Here is a 24,818-nt window from a genome sequence, read left to right on the forward strand (position 1 = left end):
CCAGGCTGGAGTGCAGTGGCACAGTCTCGGCTCATCGCAAGCTCTGCCTCCTGGGTTCAAGCGATTCTGCTGCCTTGCCCTCCAGAGTAGTTGGGATTACAGGCACCTGCCACCACACCCAGCTAATCTGTATTTTTAGTAGAGACGGGGTTTCACCATGTTGGCCAGGCTGTTCTCTAATTCCTGACCTCAAGTGATCCACCTGCTTCAGCCTCCCAAAGTACTGGATTACAGGCATGAGCCATGGTTCCCCACCTGAGGTCATTATTTTCTTTGGTGATCTAGGACTTTAGCAGGTCATTCATTCACTCACTAACCCACTCATTCAGCCCGTATGGAGCAGGCACTCTCCAATGTACTGGGACGCAGCAATGAATAGAACAGATGCAGCCTCTCAGGAACGAATGATCCAGGCGACAGGGAGGCGGTTACAGCGGCACATCAACAAGGGCAAAATGTGTTCATCTGCCATGAGAACTGGAGAGGAGAGCAACCCAGTGCTTTGGGAGCCTGTAGGGCAAAAAACCCTGGTCAGCAAAGTCAGAAAAGGCTTCCCCAGGAAGGGGACACTGGGGCTGAAACCTGAAGCATGAGAAGAGTTCACCAGACAAGGAAGCAACAGGAAGAGAACATTCCCGGCAGAGGGAACCACAAGTGCAAAGGATCCATGGCAGAAGAGAGCATCGCAGACATGAAGGACTAAGGAGGTGTGAAGATATGAGGGGTGGCTGGAGGACAGAGTCAGGGGTGGGTCTGCAGAGGTCCGCTTTGACCACACTAGGCTGGGTCATGTTGATGACGCCAACACCATGTAAAATGACGGACTTGATCACAAAAGCAATGGGAAGCCATTACATGATTTTAAGCATGTGGGGGTGGGGCGGAGAGTGGACATGCGGGGAGGGCGGCGACCTACCCATTTGTGTTTGGCAAAGATCACAGCGGCCCAATCTCCTGTTTTCATGGCAGAATTTCAAGCAAGGGCTGGATGTTTCCAACACAGAAACTCAAGAGGCTGAGACTCTGGGTGTTGCAATCTGGCTTGGAGCCCAGGAGAAGACCCAAGTGCAAAAGAAGTGAATGAGCCAAGCAATATGGGGAAGACCTCGACTTTTAGGCACAAAAGCTAGCATGGGGGAACGTTTAGTGTGTGGTCACCAGCACCACACTCCGTTGTCTTTGGGCCGGGTTTTGCTGTCCTGCAATAACAGAAGTTTATCCTCATGACCTCAGGGCTAGCCGGAAAAGATAAAATTATAGTAAGCATTATTTGTTCTAGAAAATACAATACTGGGCCAGGCGCAGTGGCTCACCCCTGTAATCCCAGCACTTTGGGAGGCCGAGGTGGGCGGATCATGAGGTCAGGAGATCGAGACAATCCTGGTCAACATGGTGAAATGCTGTTTCTAGTAAAAATACAAAAATTAGCTGGGCATGGTGGTGTGCGCCTGTAGTCCCAGCTACTTGGGAGGCTGAGGCAGGAGAATCGTTTGAACCCAGGAGGTGGAGGCTGCAGTGGGCCGAGATCATGCCACTGCACTCAAGTCTGGGGACAGAGCAAGACTCCACCTCAAAAAAAAAAAAAAAAAAAATACAATATTGAACTATTGAATAATAGAGTATGTTGCAGGTGTATTGCCAAACAAAATGGTTAAGATAAAAAAGAAATTGGTGCAAAGAAGGAACACATCCCATAACCTCTGATGAAATGGCCCCTGAGCCAGCCAGATAGCCAAGCCTGCCTGTATGACAAATATCTTATTCATTGATGAGATTTTCAGCTCACTAAAGGAAGTGAGATGCCCCCGTGACATTAGCTGAAAAATGTGGCAGTGGCTTTGGAATTGAAGAATGGATAGAAACAGGAAGAATTTTAAGGTGAATGAGGTAAAAAGAAACCCCTAGATTCTCTCAACCAGGCTGTTGGCAGAAGTAATAGACATTCAAGGTGCTTCTGAGGAGGGATCAGAAGAAGACACACACACAGAGGAGATGAGGAAGTAAAGATGGAGGCAGAAACGGGAGCGATGCCGTCACAAGCCAAGGAACGCTGGCAGCCACCAAAGCTGGAGGAGCAAGGGAGGGAAAGCCTCCCATGGAGTGTGATCCTGAAGACACCGTAATTTCAGGCTGGGGATACTAATTTTGGGCTTCTGGCTTACCAAACCGTAAGAGAAGAAATTTCTGTCATGTCTAAGCCACAAAGTTTCTGGTAGTTTCCAGTAGCCTCAGGAAACAAATCCATTCTGAGCATCATTTCCTTCCTATGCCACAAACACCCACAATCTCGCATGACTGATGTGTTCTGTTTTTAAAAAACATTATTTATTTATTTATCTATTTATTTATTTTTATTTACTTGTTTATTTTTTTTTTAGAGACAGGGTCTCACTCTGTTGTCCAGGCTGGAGTGCAGTGGTACAATCATAGCTCACTGCAGCCTCTAACTCCTGGACTCAAGTGATCCTCCTGCCTCAGCCTCTTGAGTAACTGGGACTACCGGCATGTGCCACCACACCTGGCTAATTTTTACTATTTTTTGTAGAGACAAGGTCTCTCTGTGTTGCCCAGGCTGACCTTGAATTTCTGGCCTCAAGTGAGATTCCCGCCTCCACCTCTCAAAGTGCTAGGATTAAAGGCAAGAGCCATGGAGCCTGACTGGCTGATGCATTCTCATACTCCAGGGCTCCAGACTAAATGACACCTCCTCAGAGTGGCCTCACAGACTTCCCTAACCAGAGTAGGTTAACTCCTGTCAACTTCAATTGCAGTATTGAGTTAAACCTAAATTCTTTCTTTAGTTTGTGTACTTGTATTTTGCCTGCCTTCCCCCACTAGAGGAGGAGCTGCAGGTGGTCAGGGACTGTGGCATTCTGCTCCCTACTGCACCCCCAGCACCTAGCAAGCAGACTGGAGGAAAGCGAACACTCCATGGATGTTTGTGGATTGAATAACTGACCTTTCACTATATTCTGAAGGTCAATTGAGAGTTTGACCAGTATTAATAAGACTAAGTCTTCTAGCTTGCCTTGATCAACAGGTATTGATGGCTATTTATATTATTATTTTGGATCTTTAGTGTGCCCTAGCCAGTGAGGCTGTTTAATATTCAGTCACTCATTCACTCATTCGATAAATATTTATTTATTTGGGGCTTATCATGTGTGCGGCAGTCTGCTGATGATTCGTAATTGGGCTATTTTTTCCCCTGTTGGATTTCAATTGAGAAAGAATAAAGCAATTGCAGCATTTTTTCAAGGCAAAACAAGCCATATAACAACCACAGACCACAAGCAACAAAACAGTCTTTCATGAGGCTAATTAGTCCTAAGCCTTAAAAAAATAATAATTGCCAATTCTGGAGTGGTCTTTGAAGGCTTTTTGAGCTGAATAGTAATCAGGAAACTACAGCCTTCACGAAGCAAGCTCCCAGACAAAAACAAGCCACTCTAGAGTTGTGTACTTTTCGTGCCTCTGATTTGGCTGAATTTCCTTCTGATAAGGAAATTTTAAGGACATTGATGGGCAAGGCAAGCACATTTATTGCACACACGAATTCTTTCAACAGACTTCATGATACACAGCCAGTCTCATAATCAGAAGTATTTCTCTCTGTTTAAAACCCAGAAGGGTAGCTGACATCTTTTATCAAAAAGACAGACAATTCTTATCCCCTGACAATTCCAGATTATGGATCTCAGGAGGCTCTCCTTACACTGGTATTTTATCACTGGAATCAGAGAGACTACTGTTTATTTTCTAAACCTCTGCGTAGTTTTCAAGGTGTTGCCAGCAGGGCCTGGGCTGACAGTGACACGTGTTATTGTCACATTGCTAGATCTGAAAGAAAACAGAAGATAAATAAATATCAGTGTTTTCTTGGATCTCTTTTTGCTATTGTGGGCACCGGAGGCACTGGTATTTGTTAATTCACATATCTGCTCTGTTTGATGGGGCCATTTTCCCTTTCATCTAATGGGACACGGGGGAGGCGGAGCACAGGCTGACCGACTGGTATGGACTAGGACAGGGAGTTCCTCCAATTCCTACTCTGGGTGAGGGACAGAATGTGGAACTCTGAACAAAAAGTTATATGGAGGATGCAGATTCTGGCTGCAGGATCTTGTTCACGAATTACTGGAGCCAGAGACCTAAGACCCATCTCAATTCCCTCATTCCTTCACACTCTGTAGCTAATCCATCAGCATGTCTGTCACCTCTACCTTCAAAATATGTCCTGTATAGGTGCTCGTCTCACCATCTGCACTGTGTCCAGCCAAGTCTAAGCCACAAACATCTCTTGCCTGGATTCCTGCAGCAGCCTCCAAATTGGGTTCATCTCCAAATGTGGTTTGTCTTCTGCACAGCAGACAGAGTGATCTTTCTGAAACTCAAATCCAATCACATCCCTCCCTGGCTTTAAGGAAAAGATTTCAGGTGGCTCACGCCTGTAATCCCAACACTTTGGGAGGCTGAGGTGGGTGGATCACGAGGTCAGGAGATCGAGACCATCTTGGCTAACAGGGTAAAACCCCTTCTCTACTAAACACACACACACACACACACACACACACACACAAAATGGCTGGGCGTGGTGGCAGGCGCCTGTAGTCCCAGCTACTCGGGAGGCTGAGGCAGGAGAATGGCGTGAACCCAGGAGGCAGAGCTTGCAGTGAGCTGAGATCAAGCCATTGCACTCCAGCCTGGGCGACAGAGATTCTGTCTCAAAAAAGAAAAAGAAAAAGAAAAAGAAAAAGATTTCTGTTCCAACCAGAATAAAATACAAGCTTCTAGGAGAACTTTCCAGGCCCTGCATGATCAGGTCTTCCCTTAACCTTTCACCTCTGACCTATTCTGCTTCTCAAACCTATGAACTCAGTGCCTTTGCACATGCTGTTCCTTCAGCTTGGGGAAAGTTCAACTCACTCCACCCTTCTCCCTGTGACCCTTGTCTTTTCAAGGCCTCTTTTGATCCTTCTTTATTGTTTAGGTCTCAGCTTCAGGTTCCTCAGGGAGACCCTTGCTGATATAACCACATATACACCGTTTCTTTGTATCAAATTATTCTTGTTGATCATTCTTCTAGCTCTTACTGGGAACTGAAATTAGCTGATCTATTGTTTCCATGTCTTTTTTTCTGTCTCCCTCTGAGTAGAAACTTCATGAAGGGAAGGAGCAGACCTGTCTTTCCTTTTCCACCACTGGGGAGGCAGAGCCTAAGACAGTGTCAGGCCTACAGTAGCTATTTGACAATGGCCATTTGTTGACAGAATGACTCATAATCTCCTTTGTCCATGGAGCACCTTTTGTACTAGCAATTTACACTATTATTATAACAACAACAATTACACTTGACATTTGTTCCGCTCCTAGGTGTTTACCCAAGAGAGGTGAAAGCATATGTCGACATAAAGACACATGCAAATGTTCATAGCAGTATTATTTATAAATGATAAATTTATTGGTTTAAATTCCCCAAACTGGAAACCCCTTAAATATCCATCAACAGGTGGACAGATGAAGCAATTATGACATACCCCCATGATGGAGAACTACCCAATAATAGAAAAGAACAAAATATGAAGGCCCACCAAAACATGGATGAATTTCAGAAGTATATGTTAACTTTGGGAGGCTGAGGCGGGCAGATCATGAGGTCAGGAGTTCGACACCAGCTTGACCAACATGGTGAAACCCCATCTCTACTGAAAATACAAAAATTAGCTGGGTATGGTGGTGCATGCCTGTAATCCCAGCTACTCAGGAGGCTGACGCAGGAAAATCACTTGAACCTAGGAGGCGGAGGTTGCAGTGAGCTGAGATCGCACCGCTGCACTACAGCCTGGGTGACAGAGTAAGACTCAGTCTCAAAAAAAAAAAAAAAAAAAAAAAAGTATATGTTAAGTGAGAGAAATTAGAAAAAAAAGACTGCACACTCCATTATTCCACTTTTATGACCTTCTTAGAAAAGGCAAAATGTAGTGACAATAGTTTGCTGGACCCTGGAATGAGGAGAGAGGAGTGAGATAAAGGAGCTGAGAAGCGCTTTTTGGGGATGATGTAAAAGGCCTCTCTCGACGGCCTCGATGGTTACACGGGTATATAGGTTTGTCCAAACTCGTGGAATTGTGCACTTAACATGGGTACGTTTTATGGTATGTAAAGTACACCCCAATTAAGTTAATTAAAATAAGACTTTAAAGGAAAAACAGATAAACGATAAGGTACGTATTGAATGAAGAGGCAAAACTCATAAAGGCGGTAAAGGAATGGCTGAGGTTTGGGAAGCCCTGAACTGGAGTTCCACCTCCCCGAGCAAGGGGTCTGTCTTCATTCTCCCGTTCTCTTCACTGTCATCAAAACATTCCTTAGCAATCTTGTCAATCTTAATGCAATTGTGACTTTAACTCTGTCAACCTTTTCTTTTATGAATTCTGTATTTTATGTTTTACTTAAGACAACAAAAAGCCCTTTCCCACCCTAAGATTATGAAAAAGTAGGATCTCATATTCTCTGATGATCATATAACATTTAAAAATACGACTTTGAGAAATTATTTTTTAAATTGCGGTAAAATACATATAATGCGAAATTTGCCATCTTCATCATTTTTAAGATGGTGAAAGTCCATCTCTACTAAAAATACAAAAATTAGCCTGGAGTGGTGGAGGGCACCTGTAATCCCAGCTACTCTGGAGGCTGAGGCAAAGAATTGCTTGAACCTGGGAGGTGGAGGCTGCAGTCAGCCGAGATTGTGCCACTGCACTCCAGCCTGGGCAACAGAGCGAGACTCGGTCTCAAAAAAAAAAAAAAAGTATAGTTCAATGGCATTAAGGACATTCACATTGTTCTGCAAAACCGTCACCACCATCCATTTCTGGAACTCTTTTTCAAAAAACATCTTTTTGACACATGATAATTGTACATATTTATAGTGGTACATTGTGATGATGTTTTGATGTATATATACAATGTGTAACAATTGAATCCAGAACACTTTTCATCTTACAAAACTGAAACTCTGTATTCATTAAACAATAACTCCTTGTCCCCATTTCCCCCAGGCCCTGGCAGACATCATGCCACTTTCTGTCTTCATGAATTTGACTACTCTAGGTAACTCATGCAAGTGGAATTTATTTAGTATTTGTCCTTTAGTAACTGACTGCTTTCACTAAATGCGACATTCATATAATTTAAAAAATCGTTAGACATTGAATCCACCTGGAATTTATTTGTGTGTGTATGTCTGTGTATGTGTGTATAGTGTAGGTAATAACTTAATTTTATTCCTCCCGACAAATGATTAACCAGTTTCCCCAGTATTGTTTATTAAAGAGACAGTGTTTTTCACAATCATTTAATATCCACCAGTATCATACTCAGTGTTCCACAGATAAATGCAACTTGTTTGGGGGCCTCTTTTTTGTTCCCTTGATCTGTTTTCTTTATTCCTATGCCAGTTCCACAGTGTTGACCACTTTAGTTTAGACCTCACCCACCTTAAGCAAGGGGCCGTGCTCTGGCTTAGTGCCTTGTCAGTGTTTTTATTTTTTTTTAATTTTTTCATTTTTTGAGATGAAGTCTCCCTCTGTTGCCCAGGCTGGAGTACAGTGGTGCGATCTCAGCTCACTGCAACCTACGTCTCCCAGGTTCAGATGACTCTTGCGTCTCAGCCTCCTGAGTAGTTGGGATTACAGGTGCCCACCACCATGCCCTGCTATTTTTTTTTTTTTTTTTTTTTGGTATTTTTTAGTAGAGATGGTTTTTCGCCATGTTGGCCAGGTTGGTCTCGAACTCCTGACCTCAAGTGATCTGCCCGTCTTAGCCTCCCAAAGTGCTGAGATTATATGCATGAGCCACTGTGCCCGGCTCTTGTTAGTTTTTCAACTGTTTACAAGGATAGAGGATGCTCCCCAGGCTCCCTAAAACTCTCCCATTTCTCCTTTTCCCAAGGGAGTTTAGCATTCAGGGGTCTCAGTTTGGGTTGGTGAAGAAGGCCCAGGCCATGTTTGTGAGATTGCACAGAACCCAAGAGTGCTGGGCACCTTCTGCTTGCTGCAGGGCTGGGGTACCAAGAGGCTATTTTGCTGTTCTTGCCTCAGAAAGATGTGTTGGGGGTTAAGGTGCCCTGGGATGGTTTGAATTTCTCTGCCGGCAGTGGAACTTTGCCATAACCCAGTTGACTGTGAGGCAGAATTCAAGATAAGGCAAGTTAATCTTGGTTCCCCTCCAAGGACATTTGGTACTGACATGCAAAACAGGATCCCTTCAGAGTTCATTGCAGCAGGAGACCCTGGAGGCAGTCATAGTGTCCTCTGTATTTCTGCAGAGGGTATGTGGAGTGCTGCTGGGGCCACCTGTTGCAGGCTGTGACCTGGCACTGAAGGAAGACAGAATAGGTCCACTGGGGCAGGGCTGGCCAGCAGCTTTGTGGGCCCACAGGGTCTCCATGACCATCTCCAAGGCTGTGCTAGGCACACCGGATCTAGGCACTTCAAACTCCTTTCTCAGGGCCAGAGATGTGGGCAGAGAGTGGGAAGGGGTGATGTTTCCACGAACCTCTTGCCATTCAACTTCTGATGAGTCAGGTCGTGTTCATCAGTCAGCTCCCCCTAGGTTTCTGGTAGGAGGCAGGAGAGAGAAGATGGGCCAAGTTGGAGCTGAGATAGCATGGGGAGCTTGCTGGAGAACAGTGGACATCTTCTTCCCCTGCCCCTGCAAGCCTCCGGTGGCAGGGAGGCCACCTGGAGAGTTGGGCTGCCTTTGGTAAAGGCCCTTGGGCACAAGGTATCACATGGGGACATGCAGCTCAAGGAGAATCATGCTGGGATTGTGGGCGTAGCAGGCAGGGAGGTAGACTGACTAAACTAGTTATGTGATGGTTCAGTGTTTCCCAGATTACAGTCATTTCTATACTACCTGTCCAGGCCTCTCAGATCCTCCAGCTTCTGCACTGGCCTTCACATTTTATTTATTTATTTATTTATTTATTTATTTATTTATTTATTTATTTATTTACATTTTTTTGAGACAGAGTCTGGCTCTGTCGCCCAGGCTGGAGTGCCGGGGTGCGATCCCGGCTCACCACAACCTCAACATCCGGGGCTCAAGTGATTCTCCCACCTCAGCCTCCTGAGCAGCTGGGACCATAGGCACACACTGCCACAACCAGCTACAGTTTTTGTAGAGATGGAGTTTTGCTATGTTGCCCAGGCTGGTCTCAAACTCCTGGGTTTAAGCGATCATGGGATTACAGGCGTGAGTCACTGCACTAGCCTATATTATACACACACACACACACACACACACGAACACACATGCTCATACGACATACATATATATTTGAACCACTTTTTCAACATAAATTTAGCATTTTTAAAAGCGGTAATATCTGTAATAACCACATGTAACACTCAGAGAACACTTATGATATGCCAGGCACTGCTGTAGGTAATCAAATAGATTACTCTGGTCAACATCGACTCCCTTGAGGTGGTTCTATTTTGTGTTATTTCCTCCCATTTAACATATAGGGAAACTGAGGCATAGAGATGTTATAAATTACCTGCTCAAAGTCTCACTGATTCAAACCCATGCTGTGTCTGGCACCAGACCCTGAAACAGGCTGCCTCTTAAGAAATGAGTCAGATATGGGTTAGGTTGAGTTTTCCTAAGTCATATTAATAAATCACAAATAATATATACATATCAAAGTTTTTTTAAGCTCATCTGTGTACCAAAGCAAACCGCCAGTTTTGGGCACCCACTTAGGCATTGCTGAGCCCAGGAGGTGTAATATATGTGCCCCGTCCAATTCTGGAGCCCTGACAACTTCCTTCCCCTGGGTGGTGGGACAAGCAAGGCCACCATCCTCCTGACGCATGTGACTTAGCTCCATCAGCTGTCTATATAATTTATACCTGGCTGCCACCTCCAGCCACTGTGGGGCTTTGGTGTGCATGTGTTGGACAGGAGAGTGGGAGGAGAAAAAAACCACGCAGATTCCTGCAGATCCCATTGATTCAAGCCTTGCTGTCATCAAGCACCTTACCTTACTCACTCCTGAAAGTTTCTCCATGAAGTCGGTAAGGAGCAAGTTCAAGGTCCAGCTCTGGAGCCGCCCCCCATGACCAGGAGGGCATGACCCTCAGCACCAGCCTGTTTTGTGGTTTTCATGAGCAGCTGCAGCATTGTTTGTCGGGTCACAATCACCTGGGTGTCTTATGGGAGAGCTGGGCAGCTCTTTGGGAAACCCTGGGGCACATTCCATTCCCCTTAGCTTCAGCCCATGATAGAGTGAAGTTTGAGAAATTATCTTGTCCTTTTTTGAAAGCAGCAGGTCACATGGAGAAGGAATGGGCTTTTCCTCTTAGCCTTGGCCTGTGGCCTGCTACCTATCCATCAGGCTGAGCATCTGGGACTGAGATTTTAAAGGCCTGGACTCATGAGGCCTCCTTTAAAGAATAACTTAGTCCTGTCCTCTGCTCTCAGCTGTGGATAATTAGAGCCTTCTGAGCAGGTGGCTCTGGGTCAAATCCTGCTGCTCCTAATGAGCTGGTGGTAGGGCAAGTCATTTAGCCTCAATACAGGCCAGTTTCCTCATCTGTAAAATGGGCATAACATTGTCTACTTTGCAGTGTTGCAGAGAGAGTGGGATGAGTTAATTCATGGAGTCCTTGGCCCCTAAAAGCTGCCCAAGAAATGTTGGCTGATGCTACACCAGTGTGGTGCCTGTTGTTGGCTGGCTTGTTTGTTTCCACTCCTATACTTATTGTGTACCTCCTCTGAGCCAGGCTGTGTGTTACATGAAATTCGGTGGCAACTGACAACAATGTAGTTCTAGCCCTCATTGACCAAAATGACTATTTTTCCCTGGTTCTATATCACTGATTTTTGTATCTCTTAAAGATGAGTCTTTTCTAAATCTCAGTGGGAAGGTCATGAACGCTTACGAAAGTCAGACAAGTGCACATAGGTACAAGGGACATAAATTTGCAAACAAGTTCTTGCTTTTGCAAAGCAATCAGGACCTCCTCTTGGTGCCAGGCTAAGAAATCCTAAAGATGGAATGAAGATAGGAAAGGTGCCTTCAGCAATTTATGCTCATTCTATTTTCCTCTTCCCAGCCTCCATGGGTGCCCAGGGAATGGTGGAATGCTCTCTTTAAAAGCCGAGTTGTTTACACTGACCATATTTACTCTCAACTTCTAATTATTGAGTCAATATCATTTTTCCTTCTCTCCTTCTGCCCCTTGGCTTACAAAGCAAGCAGCTGTATGAAACCTACCTGACTGTATCTCTTTATTCTATTTTAAATTTCACTTGCACCAATAATTAAATTACAGAGGCCAGGAGGGTCTAGAAGAGAGCCACTGTCTAGGCTGATGTGTTTGCTTCTTCTGCTAGCATTGGCATCTCCCTCTTCTCTTGACATAGCTTTCAGCCCCCCATGTCTTAGGTGAGCTTTCACTACACCTCTCTCACATTGTAAAAATTTTTTCAAAGTTTTCCTCCCTAGCTATGACCTGAGACATTGCTACAACCAACGTGGGAGGGTGAGAATTTTCTCCACATCTGTGACCACCAGGGAGTTTCTGAACATACTGTGATTATAGGAACCAACCCTCTTATCGGCTCTCCCCATCACTGCCTGTGTGAGGCTTTCAGGCTCTGCCCTGCTACTGGGCACCCTGTACCCAGAAGTGAGCTTCCAAGCACTGAGCTGTACTCAGCAAACTGATTTGTTCGGTCGTATCTCAGATGCCTTGGGCAGATGAGAGTGATAATACCTCCTCTGTTTTGCAATGGTGGACATGATTGAGATGGGAGATAAGGCGAGGGAGAGGTGTGGCACAACCTCGAACCAACTCCCTGGACAGCAGTAAGGCCATACAAATCCTTTTTCTTGTTGAACAACATGTCCTATCTCCAGTAGTTGTCTTACCAATCATCCTGTAATTAACCATGCTAATAGCATTCTCTGCGGTGCTAGCACTCAGTGCTCTCCTAGGACCCCTTAGGAACAATGTCCTGCAATTAGCAGCCAATGGTGACTCAGAGCTCCTGGCTGGATGGTGATGGTCCTCAGATACCATCCCAGGACCTGCCCAATTCTGCAGAATTTCACCTGGGGCTGTTGCCATCCTGGAGTGAAGGGAACCTTCTGTTCCCCTTCGAGCAATTCCTCCTCCTGCCAAAAAATGTGGGCCGGGCGCGGTGGCTCAAGCCTGTAATCCCAGCACTTTGGGAGGCCGAGATGGGCGGATCACAAGGTCAGGAGATCGAGACCATCCTGGCTAACACGGTGAAACCCCGTCTCTACTAAAAATACAAAAAACTAGCCGGGCGAGGTGGCGGGCGCCTGTAGTCCCAGCTACTCCGGAGGCTGAGGCAGGAGAATGGCGTAAACCCGGGAGGTGGAGCTTGCAGTGAGCTGAGATCCGGCCACTGCACTCCAGCCCGAGTGACAGAGCAAGACTCCGTCTCAAAAAAAAAAAAAAAAAAAAAAAAAAAAATGTGGGCTCAGCAAACTGGTTTGTATTTGTACCTCTCTCTTTCTCCCCACAACAGAGCTTCTCAAAGCCTCAGTCTGTCTCTGGTCAGTTCACCTCTGGGTCCCCAGAGAGCCTGGTGCTGGGCCCAGCCTACTCCTGACCTGTGACAAATGTTGAATGAATAAATTCTAGAGAACAAACACACCCCAGCACTCCCCCGTGGGTGCCAGTTTATTTCGCAAGTCTACTTCCTATCCTGCTCCCATCTCCTTCCTAGGCCTAAGGACAAGTTGCAATCTATAAGCTGAAAGAAAGCTGAGCAGTTTAGTCCTGAGGTGTGAGTACAGCTCTTGCTGTGGGTGGATGAGATAAGGCAATAAAGGCTGGTGACTGTCGTCGCTTCCAGAGAGCTCTGTAGGGCACTGTGCATAGGTGTTCTTAATGAACTGATGTCAGCCACTCACTCTGCAGACACGTGGGGGCTGCAGTATTGGTGAAGAGAGAAGTGGGGCAGGGCTGAAAGGGGGTGTCATGGGTGAGGGGGTGCCATGAGTTCAGCCCTGTGGTATTTCCAAATACTAGGAGCTAGGAGGGAAAGGCAGGGAGTAGATATAAAATAACACAAATATTTGTTGGTATATATACATATAGACCTATATAAATTGTTTCTTTAATACATATGACCATTTTCTGAGCTGTTATTTGATGTGGTTGGTTCACTGATTGGAGTCACTGCAGGAAATAGATTCCAACTCAGATGGTCCAAAGGTCTTTAAGGAAGGGCCTGCTTTGGGGGATATTAAGGGCATGATCAGGGGATGACAAGAACCCCAGAAACTAGTAAGGTGTTGTGACTACCTCTAGGTCTGAAGACGCACAGGAGGAAATGGGACATCAGGGCTCTATGAGGGTGGAGACCATGGAGCAGCACTGGCCGCCAGGAGCTGGAGCCTTGGAGGGACATGGCCACTGCCTGCAAACACCACATGAAGCAAGAAGAGAGAGGAACAGCTTGTCCCGTCCTCTTCCTGATTTTTTGCTGGGGCATCCCATTGGCCAACTGGTAAGAGCCCATGGAGGTCTGAGTGTGCCATCCATGGGAGCAGCTTCATACAACACAGGGTTGGGCAAAGCAGGGAAGAGAATGGGTGTGGGGTACATGCAAGTGGGGAGAGCAGCACAGTTGGGGGACAATGACATCATTGCCTGGTCCTGGGATGGAAGTCCCCCTTGGCTGTGTGAGTGATGCTGCTGGCTGTCCTCCTGTGTCACCTGCCTAGGAGATGCTAGTAGTACACAGTAGGTGCCACATTTGTTCCTTTAATCCATTATCTATTAACTCTAACACACTGACTATTACTTAGCTACTTTGATGCATCCTTTTAATTCCAGTACAGTGCCTGGCACTAGGAAGATGCTCACTAAGTACTTAAATAATGAGTAGGTGAATAAATTAATACATGAGTAAATAATTGGATGGATGTGAGTCACCTTTGGAGGGGGTACTATGAAACCTCTTTGACACCACTAGAAACTTGGGTTGTGAGAGGTTAAGAGAGCAGCCCAAGTCCATTTTATCACTCAATGCATTCCATAAATACAGTTGTCCTTTGGTATCTATGGAGGATTGGTTCCAGGACCTCTGCAGACACCAAAATCAGCAGATGCTTAGGTCACTGATATAAAATGACATAATATTTGCATATAACCTATGCACAGCCTCCTGTATACTTTAAATCACCTTCAGATCACTTACAATCCATACTACAATGTAAACCCTATGCAAATAGTTTCTATACTCTTTAGGGAGTAATGACAAGAAAAAAGTCTACACATGTTCAGTACAGATACAGCTTTTTTGAATGTTTTTGGTACTGGTTTGGTTGAATCTACAAATGTGGAACCCATGTACACACAGAACCCTGTGTGTATTGAGACTATAGACTATCTGTTGAGCACTCACTGTGTACCAGTGGTGTTACATTTGACTGGAGGAGAAAAAAACACACAAACCTATATATCCTGTATAATATCTAAATGCTACAGATGAATGAAGTAGACTAGAGGGACAGGGAGCCCTGTGCCCAGCTTTTTAGAGTGTTGACAAGGATAGCCTCTGTCACAAGGAGGGACGTGGGAAGTGAGACCTGAGGGAGGTGAGGACATGTCATGTGGCTTTCTGGGACAAGAGCCTTCCTGGAGGAAGAGAGTGAGTGAAGAGGCTTCGAGTAGGAGTGAGTCCGAGGGATTTGGGAAAAAGCAAGAAGACCAATGTGGCTTGGGTAGGTGTAACTGGTGCTGCTCTCTGCCCAGCAGCTGGAGGGATGTCCTGTAATGCCAGTCTGATGCCAGTCTTTCCCCAGTTGGAACCCTCTAATGACTTATCCTTTTACTTGGAATGCAGGCCAAACTCCTACCTGGCCAGGCCTACTTGGCAAGGCACGATCCATTCTACCCAGCTCTCTGAGGCTCACCTTCCTCTGTGGCTCCCCACCTGACTGCCCTGCGGCTACACTTGCCTTTGCCTGTCAAGCCTTTGCCCTGGTCATTCCTCCTGCTTGGAACACTTGTCCTGGCTCTTCAGCTGCCACTCCTGAGAATGGTGTCTTCTGACTCCCACTCCTGAGAAGGCTGTCCCCAGGCTCTCGCAGTCTATCATGGCACCCTTTTTGGTTTCTTCTTACTTGACATTATTATCTCCTATTACCTGGTGGCAGAGGAAGGAAAGAATGGGAAGGGAGTGACCCAGAAAATTTGCCCCAGGATGATGGGAGTATAGGAGAAAGAGAGGGAGAAAGATGGAGAGAAGAGAGATGTCACTACCAGGTAATTCCACATCACTCTGCCTCACTGTGAGCGTCTCGAAGGAAGGAACCTCATCAGTCTCATCAGTTTTGTTCTTCACAGGGAACAGCTCTGAGGGACATCTGTAGTCACCTGAGTATCTTCTGTGTTTGGAGCAGTGCCGGGCACACAGCAGCTCTTCAGTAAATATTTATTGAATAATGAGTGAATGAGTGAACCAGCGAGCGACCTTTGTTTGAGACATCAGAATGAGACTCGCAAGAACATATTATCCTTTTCCTTGATCTTTTGACCTTACGGGTTTTCTTGTGAGACTTCAGGCTTCCCAGGGAAGATTTAGGCCAAACGTCTACACTCAAATGTCCACATTTGTTGACCAGAAGAGAAAATCTGTGGGGATGCCAGGTGGAGAGGTTGGGGAAAGCTTTCTTTTGCACTCTCCCCATATTTTCATCAAAAAGACGTTTTATGCAAGTTCTCCCCAGTGCCAGGAGCTCCTAGAACCCTGGGAAGCCCTTGAGGGCTGATTGTTGTTGGCCACACTGCAAAATCTGCTGCCAGCACTCTTGTTGTGACATTTTTCCTTTTAGCAAATGAATTAATGAACAAGAAACCACCCACTCATAGAGCCTAAAGCTGACTCGAGTTTGTGCTTTCTACCTGGGAAGCTTTGAGAAATCCAGATTCTCTTACCTCCAGGGTGAGAGGTCCCAGATCCAAATATCTAAGCTTAGATGGGGACGGGCTTGGCATCCTGCCTTTAGAACAAGGTTCCCAGTTACTTTAATATACTTGGTCTGAGCACCATACTCTGAGGGTCATACACTGGGTCTTGGGCCCCAGGCTTGGTTTTGGGTATGAAGAGGTGGTGCATGTGTGTGGTGTGTGTGTATCAGTGTGTGTGTGTGCAGACTATATATCTAGGCAAGTTTTTAATGTCTGATAAAGATGTCTGATAAAGTCCCATCAGAACACTGGCATAGAAGTCTGCCATCATCAGCCTTATCCTATCACTTTCAATTATAATGCCTTTCCTGTCCTTTAAATTTTCTAATAGGGCTCTGTGGTAGATGGGGCAAGCATGTTTCTTGTCCCCATTCTACAGAGGAGGACACAGTTCTGAAGTTAAATGGTTTCAAGTCTCAGGATCCTCTCACCAGGGACTCTGCAGTCCACCAATTTCCCCTATACTCATGGGGAACCATGTCATGACATGCTGGTGGCAGAAGGAGAAAGGACAAGGATGGAGACAACTCAGAAAATCTGTCCCACAATGGAAGTATAGGAGAGAGAGACAGATAAAGGGAGGTGAAGAGAAGAGAGGGATCGCACATAGGATGGTCCATCACCTGGAGTCCAGCCTGTGTATTTCGGAGAAAGCAAAATACCAAGAAACCTCATGCGCTGAGAAGGAAGTCCTGGGATCAAGACGAGCCTTGGTTCACCTCTCAGTGCTGTCCCCCAACTCTCTTGTCTTTGGCAGCACATCTCAGCGTGCGGCCCAAACAAATACCCCTGAGGAGGCTGGGCTCCGGAGAAGCCGGTATTTACACACAATCTCTGTTTTGGAAGTAATTAATCTTCGAATGTAGGAGCCCCTTTGTGGTGGAAAGCGCACGCTGACACTTTTGTGTAAACACCCAGCTTAGCATATTGACAAACTGGTGGCTGTTACTTTGATCCTGGGCTGCCGGCTCTGAAAAGGCAAGCCAGCTCTGGGCTGCCCCACCGGGCACAAAGGCAGCTCTAATCCCCTCTACACTCCTCTGCAATCCATATTTAGAATTCGGAGTCTTTATTTTCTATATCCACTTAAGCTCTGCTTGGAGTTTGTTTAGTAACCTTCTTCCTTCTTCATGCTCGCTGGTGACTCAGAAGTTCGTTTTCTTAGCAAGGCATGCAGCAAAATGCCAAAGTAGCAAATGACCCGAATGAAAACCCTTAAACTCACATAGATTTAATCACTGCAGCAAATTGGAATCATTTGTGGTCAGGTTTTGATGGCGATCTATAAAGATTTCTGCCATTCTCCCCTCTGCTTTCTTTTTAAGTGGCTCAGTGAAGGTTAGTGAGAAAAGGAGACATTGATGCCAAGGTCCGTGGGGTGGAGAAAAGGGACACTTACATTGTTTGTCATCAGCTCTCAGGACATCTGTAGTGTCTTCCAATAGCATGGGGCAAATTTTGGGGGTAGCCAGCAACTGAGTGTCTTCCAATAGCATAGGGCAAATTTTGGGGGTAGCCAGCAAGTCTCCCACGCATCACAGTAGCCAGGACTGTGCAATCCAGAAAACAGGGAGGTTTCATTGCTGGAGTTTCTGCTGAAGGCTTGGGGCCCTCTTAAGAAAATATTGTGTTTTGTGACTTTTGTCGCCTCCAGATACCCTAATAAGGTAAGGGAAAGGTCGGTGCATTCTTTTTTTTTTTCATGAACAAAGAAGAAATCGAACCCGATCTGTTATGATTTCTCCTTAAGCAAACCAAACAGAGAGAGCTTTAATGAAGACGCCGATCTGGGACTGAGGCTGACCCAGGCAGCGCCATGAGAGTGTCAGATCTGTTTCTGATAAAATCGACATTGAGGTTTTGAAGAATGAATCAGAAAGGAAGTTCAATTCTATTTCATGACTGGGCTGAACTAAATAGAAGGGGAAAGCTCATCTGTAATTAAAGGGAAGCTTTTCTTAAATTTTTTTTTTTCTGCAACATTTTTAGAAATTTCTAGAATTTGGATTGCTCTCAACAATCAGTTTTCAGGGTTCTGTTTGATTTCTTGAGAGCAGATGGGAAAGCAAATTTGCAGACTTCGGCAACAAATTTCACTGAACAAATGATGGAAAAAGTTACCCAATAGGGTCCTTTCCCCAACCTCCTTTTTTTTTTTTTTTTCTCTCCGTCTCTAGTTTCTATGATTATAGTTGGAGAGAAAATTCAGGCTGAAAGAAATTTGATATTTATTTTCTGCGAACTTTAATAAAGAAAGTGGTGGGTTCAGGGTTTTTTTTAAGGCCCTTTGGACAAGTCAATTTTTAATTTTTTAAAATAGCACCTTTTGGCATAAAGCTGCCGGTGTGTGATTTATGGAACTGTGAAGGGGTTGTGCTGAGAGCTGTTCCCGGCAGGTTGGTGAGAGACTTTGAAGAGGCTTTTGACTCTGGGAACCCACTCTTCACAGGACCTGTGTTCACCCAGGCAGGCCTTTTAAAATGTTTAGTTCCCGAGCCTTCGCTTGAAGTCCCATGTTTGTTTGGGTTTGTGGAATCCCTTTCCTTTCTTCAACATTCTCAGATATCCTTGGTTTAGGCCCAGTGATCAGCCATAATCCACTCCAGCCCTGCCTAGGAATAGTCCACTTTGTTCATAAGCACATAACATAACTTCAGCCCCCAGGGACTCTGTTGTGAAATGGAATCCCAGATGCTCCAAGATGTCTTGGAAGATAAGCGCAGCTCTAATCCCAGGGTCACCCCGGCCCTGAAGGAGCAGGAGTTCACCTATACATCACGACATCGTTATCAGCCGGGGGACCCCAAGCAGCCACAACCCGCCACATTTTCCACAGGGTTTGGCGGTGTTAAGAAAATACCCTCTAGCACGGTGTTATTTTAGGCTGAAACAAAAGTCGACATGAATGGCTGGGGGGAACAGAGAGGGCATTGTTCTCCCTGCGGCTGGGTGTTCAGAACTGGCCTGAAACGAATCCAACAAACGGAGAAGTAAATGCCATCACGTACAAATGAGCTCTCGAATGTCCAAGGGATCAATGGAGCACAGAGGGCGGCCGGGCCAAGGATTTTGCCAGGCCCCAGGCCATGGGAAATTTGGTTTCCAGAGGACAGACGGAAAGTGCCACCTGATTTGCAGTGGTATGACAACTGCCTTCTAGGGGAAGCCACCTGCTCGTGAGAAACAGGAGAACCAAATATCAGGGGCTGGCTTTGGGGGCACAGTGACCAGGGCATGCCAGGTACTGTTATTAGCCCCTCAAACATATTGTCCCATTCGATCTTCCCAGACACCCTACAAGGTGGGTACTATCGTATGTCCCTTTTACAGATGAGGAAACTGAGGCAGGAGGTGGTAGACTTTCCCAAAGCCACATGACTGGAGGTTGGAGGACCCATGATTTAAAGCCGGGCAATCTGGTTCTAGAACCCACACCCCTTTCATCTGTGCCTGATTGCCTTTTTCTCCTTTTCCTTCTCCCTGTGTTTCTTATGCTTGGCACCTGGGTGATGTGGCAGGTGCTGTCAGTACCCTGCACAGAAGCCCTCAGCTCTTACTGTGTCAGTGTGAACTGGTAGCCCAACTTTCATCTGCCAGTATCTGCATGCTTTTGCTTGAGGGCTTTCTTTTGCCGTGGGAGTCTACTCTGCCCATTTTTGCGACAGACCAGAAGTGCCAGGAAATGAACACCGCAGAAGTGCTGGGAAACTCACAACCAATGATGGTGTTTCAATACCACCGTTCCCTTGTCTATCTGGTGGGAAAAATCTGAGGTGGGTGTTTTACGCTGGTCCCCAGAGTTCTCTCCTGTGGTTGAGCCCACAGTAGCGACCTCCTTGAAAATGCATGTTTTAGTGGCTCCTTTTTCTTCCTGGCCTCACATTCTTACTCCCCAGCAGTCATCCTGAGATTCCCTTCTTAATATCACCTTCTTTTTCTTTTTTCCTTTTTTTTTTTTTTTGACACAGTCTCGCTCTGTTGCCCAGGCTGGAGTGTAGTGATGCGATCTCGGCTCACTGCAATCTCCGCCTCCAGGGTTCAAGCTATTCTCCTGTCTCAGCCTCCCAAGTAACTGTGCCACCATACCTGGCAATTTTTTTGTATTTTTAGTAGAGACGGGATTTCACCATGTTGGTCAGGCTCCTCCCAAACTCCTGATCTCAAATGATCGTCCTACCTCGGCCTCCCAAAGTGCTAGGATTACAGGCGTGAGCCACTGTGCACAGCTATCTTCATTTAAATCCTCATCTATAGAACAGCTTCTGGAGGAACACAAGACAAGCCTGAGGTTCGTACCTCTGTGAGATTATTTGATTAATGTCTGTCACCTTCATAAACCTATGAGTTTAACATTGTATTCCTGGGGCCCAGGTGAATGCCTGGCTCATAGTAGGTGCCAAGTAAATACCTATTAAATGAAAGGATTTTGAAGTAGAAAGTCCCTTTCTATCAAACAGAAGTTTATACTTTGATAGTTCTCTCATGACATTATCTTACATTTAAAGCAATTCTATTTATTTATTTATGTATTTATGTATTTATTTAATTTATTTATTTAGAAACAAGGTCTCTCTCTGCTGTCCAGGCTGGAGTGCAGTGGTACAATCACAGCTCACTGCAGCCTCAACCTACTGGGCTCAAGTGATCCTCCTGCCTCAGCCTTCTGAGTAGCTTGGACTACAGTAGCATGCCACCATGCCAACTAATTTTGTAAATGAATAAAAATTATTCTTTTGGAGATGAGGTCTTGCTATGTTACCCAGGCTGGTCTCAAATTCTTGGCCTCAAGCAGTCCTTCTGCCTCAGCCTCCTGAGTTACTGGGATTGCAGGCATGAGCCACTGCACTTGGCTAAAGTAATTCTATTTAAAGTAGTTTCATTCTTCATTGAGGAGCTACTTTGTGGGAGGTTGGAGATCCCCTTCCTATTCCTCTTCTGTCTCGCCTAGAGTTAGGATGAACCAGCTTCTCTATTAGGGTCAGATTAAGACCTTTGGAAGTTGTTTCAGAGACTGGCCAGCTTTTACCAAATCTTTGTCCTCTTCCTAGACCGTATTTCCCAGTTTCCTTTGTAATTAGCTGTGCCACGTGACTGAGTTTTAGCCAACGGAATTTGAGCAGATATATATACCATTTCCAGCCCAGCCCACAAACATCCCCCACTGGCAATCTTCTGTGCTTCCCCCTTCTGTGGGCTAAGGCCAATGAATGGCCCACATTAAATACAGCAGAGAACACCATACAAAAAGTCTAGGTCCTGGAGTTGCTGCTTGGAAGAGAGCTACACATTAAGCAGTAACAGTCATTTTGGACTTTAGTAGTAAGAAATTTTCTATTGTATTTGAACCCTCACACATTTTGGGGCTTGTTTGTTACAGCAGCTGATGTGATCCTAATACTGAAGCTCTAGGTACTAAAAAGAGTTAATGTTCTTTGCTTCTTCCCAGTTGTGTATAAAATAAGTATTAAATGTGTCCAACACAATTCCAATTTCCCTATGATAGCTACTCTCATTAAAAAACAAATCAACTAGCAAAGTCTTAATTATTTTCAGTACTAAAAGGGTAGTGTCTTGCTTTACTGGCATCATAAGTAAATACTTATTTGGCCTCCTAGATGATCCCACAAGCTGTTTTCATGTCTAATAGGCTGGTGCACAGAAGCCTGCTCCATCCAATAACCTTGGGTTGACCAAATGGAATTCAAGGGCACTGCTGTTTTCCATAGAGGTTCAAGGACATTGCTGTTTGCTACAGAGGTTTAGGCAGCAGTACCTGGCCTCCTATGGGCTCCAGGACCAATGAAGGTGGGTTTGAGGATTAAGGGCAGAGAAGTGCTGATCCCTCGGACCTGTCTTTCAGCTTCCAAGCTTTGGAAATGTTTTCCTAAGCTTCCATAGAACCCAGAGGGAAACACAGCCATGCAACCACTAGAAGGCTCTGTGGCCAGTCTCCTCACCAGTTGCTACCTTTCTTGAGAGGAGCTGGGCATGTGGGGAAGCTGGTGATTCTGGAACCAGGTGGAGATTAGGGTTTGACTCTTTGATCTGTCTGCTCCTTGTCATTATCCCCATTTTATAGATAATAGTTGGGGACTGATTCCTGAACCTACACCTTGACCCCAAATCAAGCCATACTTATGTAGTGAGATGTGACCCATTCAGAGGCAATGGTCTGGGTAGAGAGTGCTATAGGGTGCTTAGCAGCATGGGCCTTCCCAGGTTTGCAGCATGGCTCTGCCTCCATGGGCAAGTTACTCAGCCTGTCTGTGCCTATGTCTTCATGTGTAAAATGGGATTATGAATAGTATCTATGTCAGGGGCCCATTGTGAGACTGAAATGAGGTGATGCCCGTGCATTTATGACAGTTCCTGCAGACAGTATGCTCCTATACTTCTTATTGGAAGTCTATGGGGATTATCAGACTCCATCCTTGTGGTAAACAGCCCTGTAGCTTCTCCAAAGAAGGAGCAGGCGACAGTGGTCTGAAGATATGTTTGGGGCCTAGCCTGTGAAGAGAATGGTCACTGGGGTGGGGGTACATTTGGAGCCTTTGCAGTCTCAGGAGACCACAAAGCAGCACTCCTTTGACCTATGGGGTAGACACTTGATGCTCTGTCTGAGGGGTGAGCCTCCATCACAGGAAGGCATGGGCCTTTCATTGGACCCTCCTTCCAAAGGCACAGTGACTGCTGAACAAGAGAGAGGAGCCCTTTGCTGGTTTTTGGGCTTAAAAAAGCTGTTTTTAGGAGGAGGACTGGGGAAAAACCCAGGAGATTCTGGTCTCTGGGTTTGAGTTGATCACCCATGCCAGAGGAAACATAGCATTCCTTACGGTCAAGCACCTGGCCTTTAGCCACACATACCTGACTATGCATTCCATACATCCACATAAGCAAGTCTTTAACTTCTCTTCCCCAGTTTCTTAGCTGTAAAATGGGACTGTTGATAGTACTTTCCTCATAGGACGGCTGTGAGGACTGTGTGGGATGATGACGTCCATATAAACACTTTGCATCATGGAAGCAGTCAATGTATCCCTGAATACATTTTTTCCTCAAGTGTAAAATTGGCATAAGGCTTAAAGGGTTCTAGCAGTATAAAACGTTATGCGGTGAAGAGTAACTCTTTCCTACTCTTGACCCCTTAGTCACAGAGGGTGTCTACAGAGAAGACACTGGTTATCAATGTCTCGTGTAAAATGCCAAAGATGGTCTCCATATACCAACATGGAAATTATATATATTTATACACATGCATACACACACACACACACACACACACATATATATATAGCAATTTTTGATCTACAAAAATGAGAGTTTCATATGGTTCGATCTAAATGGTGTGTGTGTGTGTGTGTGTATAAACAGTGGTAGCCTGCTATATACACTGTTTGCATCTTATTTATTTTTTAACATACTAATATCTTTTAGAGAATATTCCATGCCACTTCTTACAGACATTTCTCATTATTTTCAACAGTCGTGAAGTCTTCCAGCATGAAGGCATACCTTCTTTTATTTAATTCTTGGTGAATAATACCTGGATTGTTTTGTGTGTGACATTTTTGGAGGAGGATAGGAAAGTCGTGCATTCAGGCATTCTCCATCCCCCAGACCCCAGGCCAGCCCCCAGCCTCTAGCACCTGTTGTTTCTTCTCTGTTTAGTAATTCCCTGGAGTGCACATTTTTCTCATTGCAACTGCACTAGACCCAAGTTTTGGGTTCCTGCTCTGTGCCTAAACATGCCTTAGATCTCTTCATAACTCAGCTTGTAAGTTGAGGCCTCTTAATTTGGCCCACAGGACTCTTTAACGCCCTTTAAACCCTGTTAAACCCATGTAATGAGTTTCCCCTTGCTGTGCTCCTGGCCGTGAAAGCTGAGAGCCGGGGCTCAGGCCTCCCACCTGTTCCAGAGATTAGGCTGCACTGCAGAGGCTGTGGGGCCGGAGGGAAGGGACAGGGGTCAGCTGTGAAGCGGGACTTCTGGTTGCAGTGGGGGTGTGGGTGCCCTGAGGCCATGGGCAGGCATTCACTGGGGGTGTCAGAGCATTAACCTGTGGTGGCTGGGGACAGTTTCAGCACCCAGTGTTCCCATGTTGTGTGGCAGTGTGTGGGCCACTTTGCGTGGAGCAGGGGAGTGGGTCAGAGCTGTCAGGGGTCTGCTGGGATGGGATGCAGATGCTCGAGGTGGCTTCCTCTCTTTAGAGAATCTGGGGGCACAGAGATGGCTGTGTAATGAGTCTTCCTAAAATGCCGTCCTCAGCATGTCAGCATTGTTACAGAATCTTCTTTCCATGGCTGTGAGGGATGTCTCCCGGTTTACATGTGTGGGGTCCTGCCTCCTCCTGTAGCTCTCACACACAGAGTCTGCGTGACTAGGGAGGGCTGACTCTACAGTTCCCACTTCCAGCTCCCTGCACGTGACCCAGGACTAGCCAATCAGAGTATTCAAGGCTGCTGCCCATCATGATTGGTTCGGGGGGGGGGGTAGTCCCTGCCCAGCCTGTGATTGGTTAAGGGGTGGGCCCATGACCCAGGTCTGGCAAATCAGAATATTTAATCCATTGGCCATAGTCGCTGTTTTAGAGACAGACGCATAGTTCAATGGTGGTTCAAAGAAATTCGATCCCGGAATACTATGTGGGAATAATTAGGAAAGAGATACACTCTTTCCATGGAGGTAACTGGAGGTGAGAATGCCAGCTTAGAGGTTGGAGGTCAGCTTGTCACCATGAGAGAAAGCCTGCTTGACATGGCTTAGACAGAGGAGAACAGGGGCTAGAGAGA

Source organism: Piliocolobus tephrosceles, chromosome 17 (assembly GCF_002776525.5).
Source record: "Piliocolobus tephrosceles isolate RC106 chromosome 17, ASM277652v3, whole genome shotgun sequence".
Classification (NCBI taxonomy): domain Eukaryota; kingdom Metazoa; phylum Chordata; class Mammalia; order Primates; family Cercopithecidae; genus Piliocolobus; species Piliocolobus tephrosceles.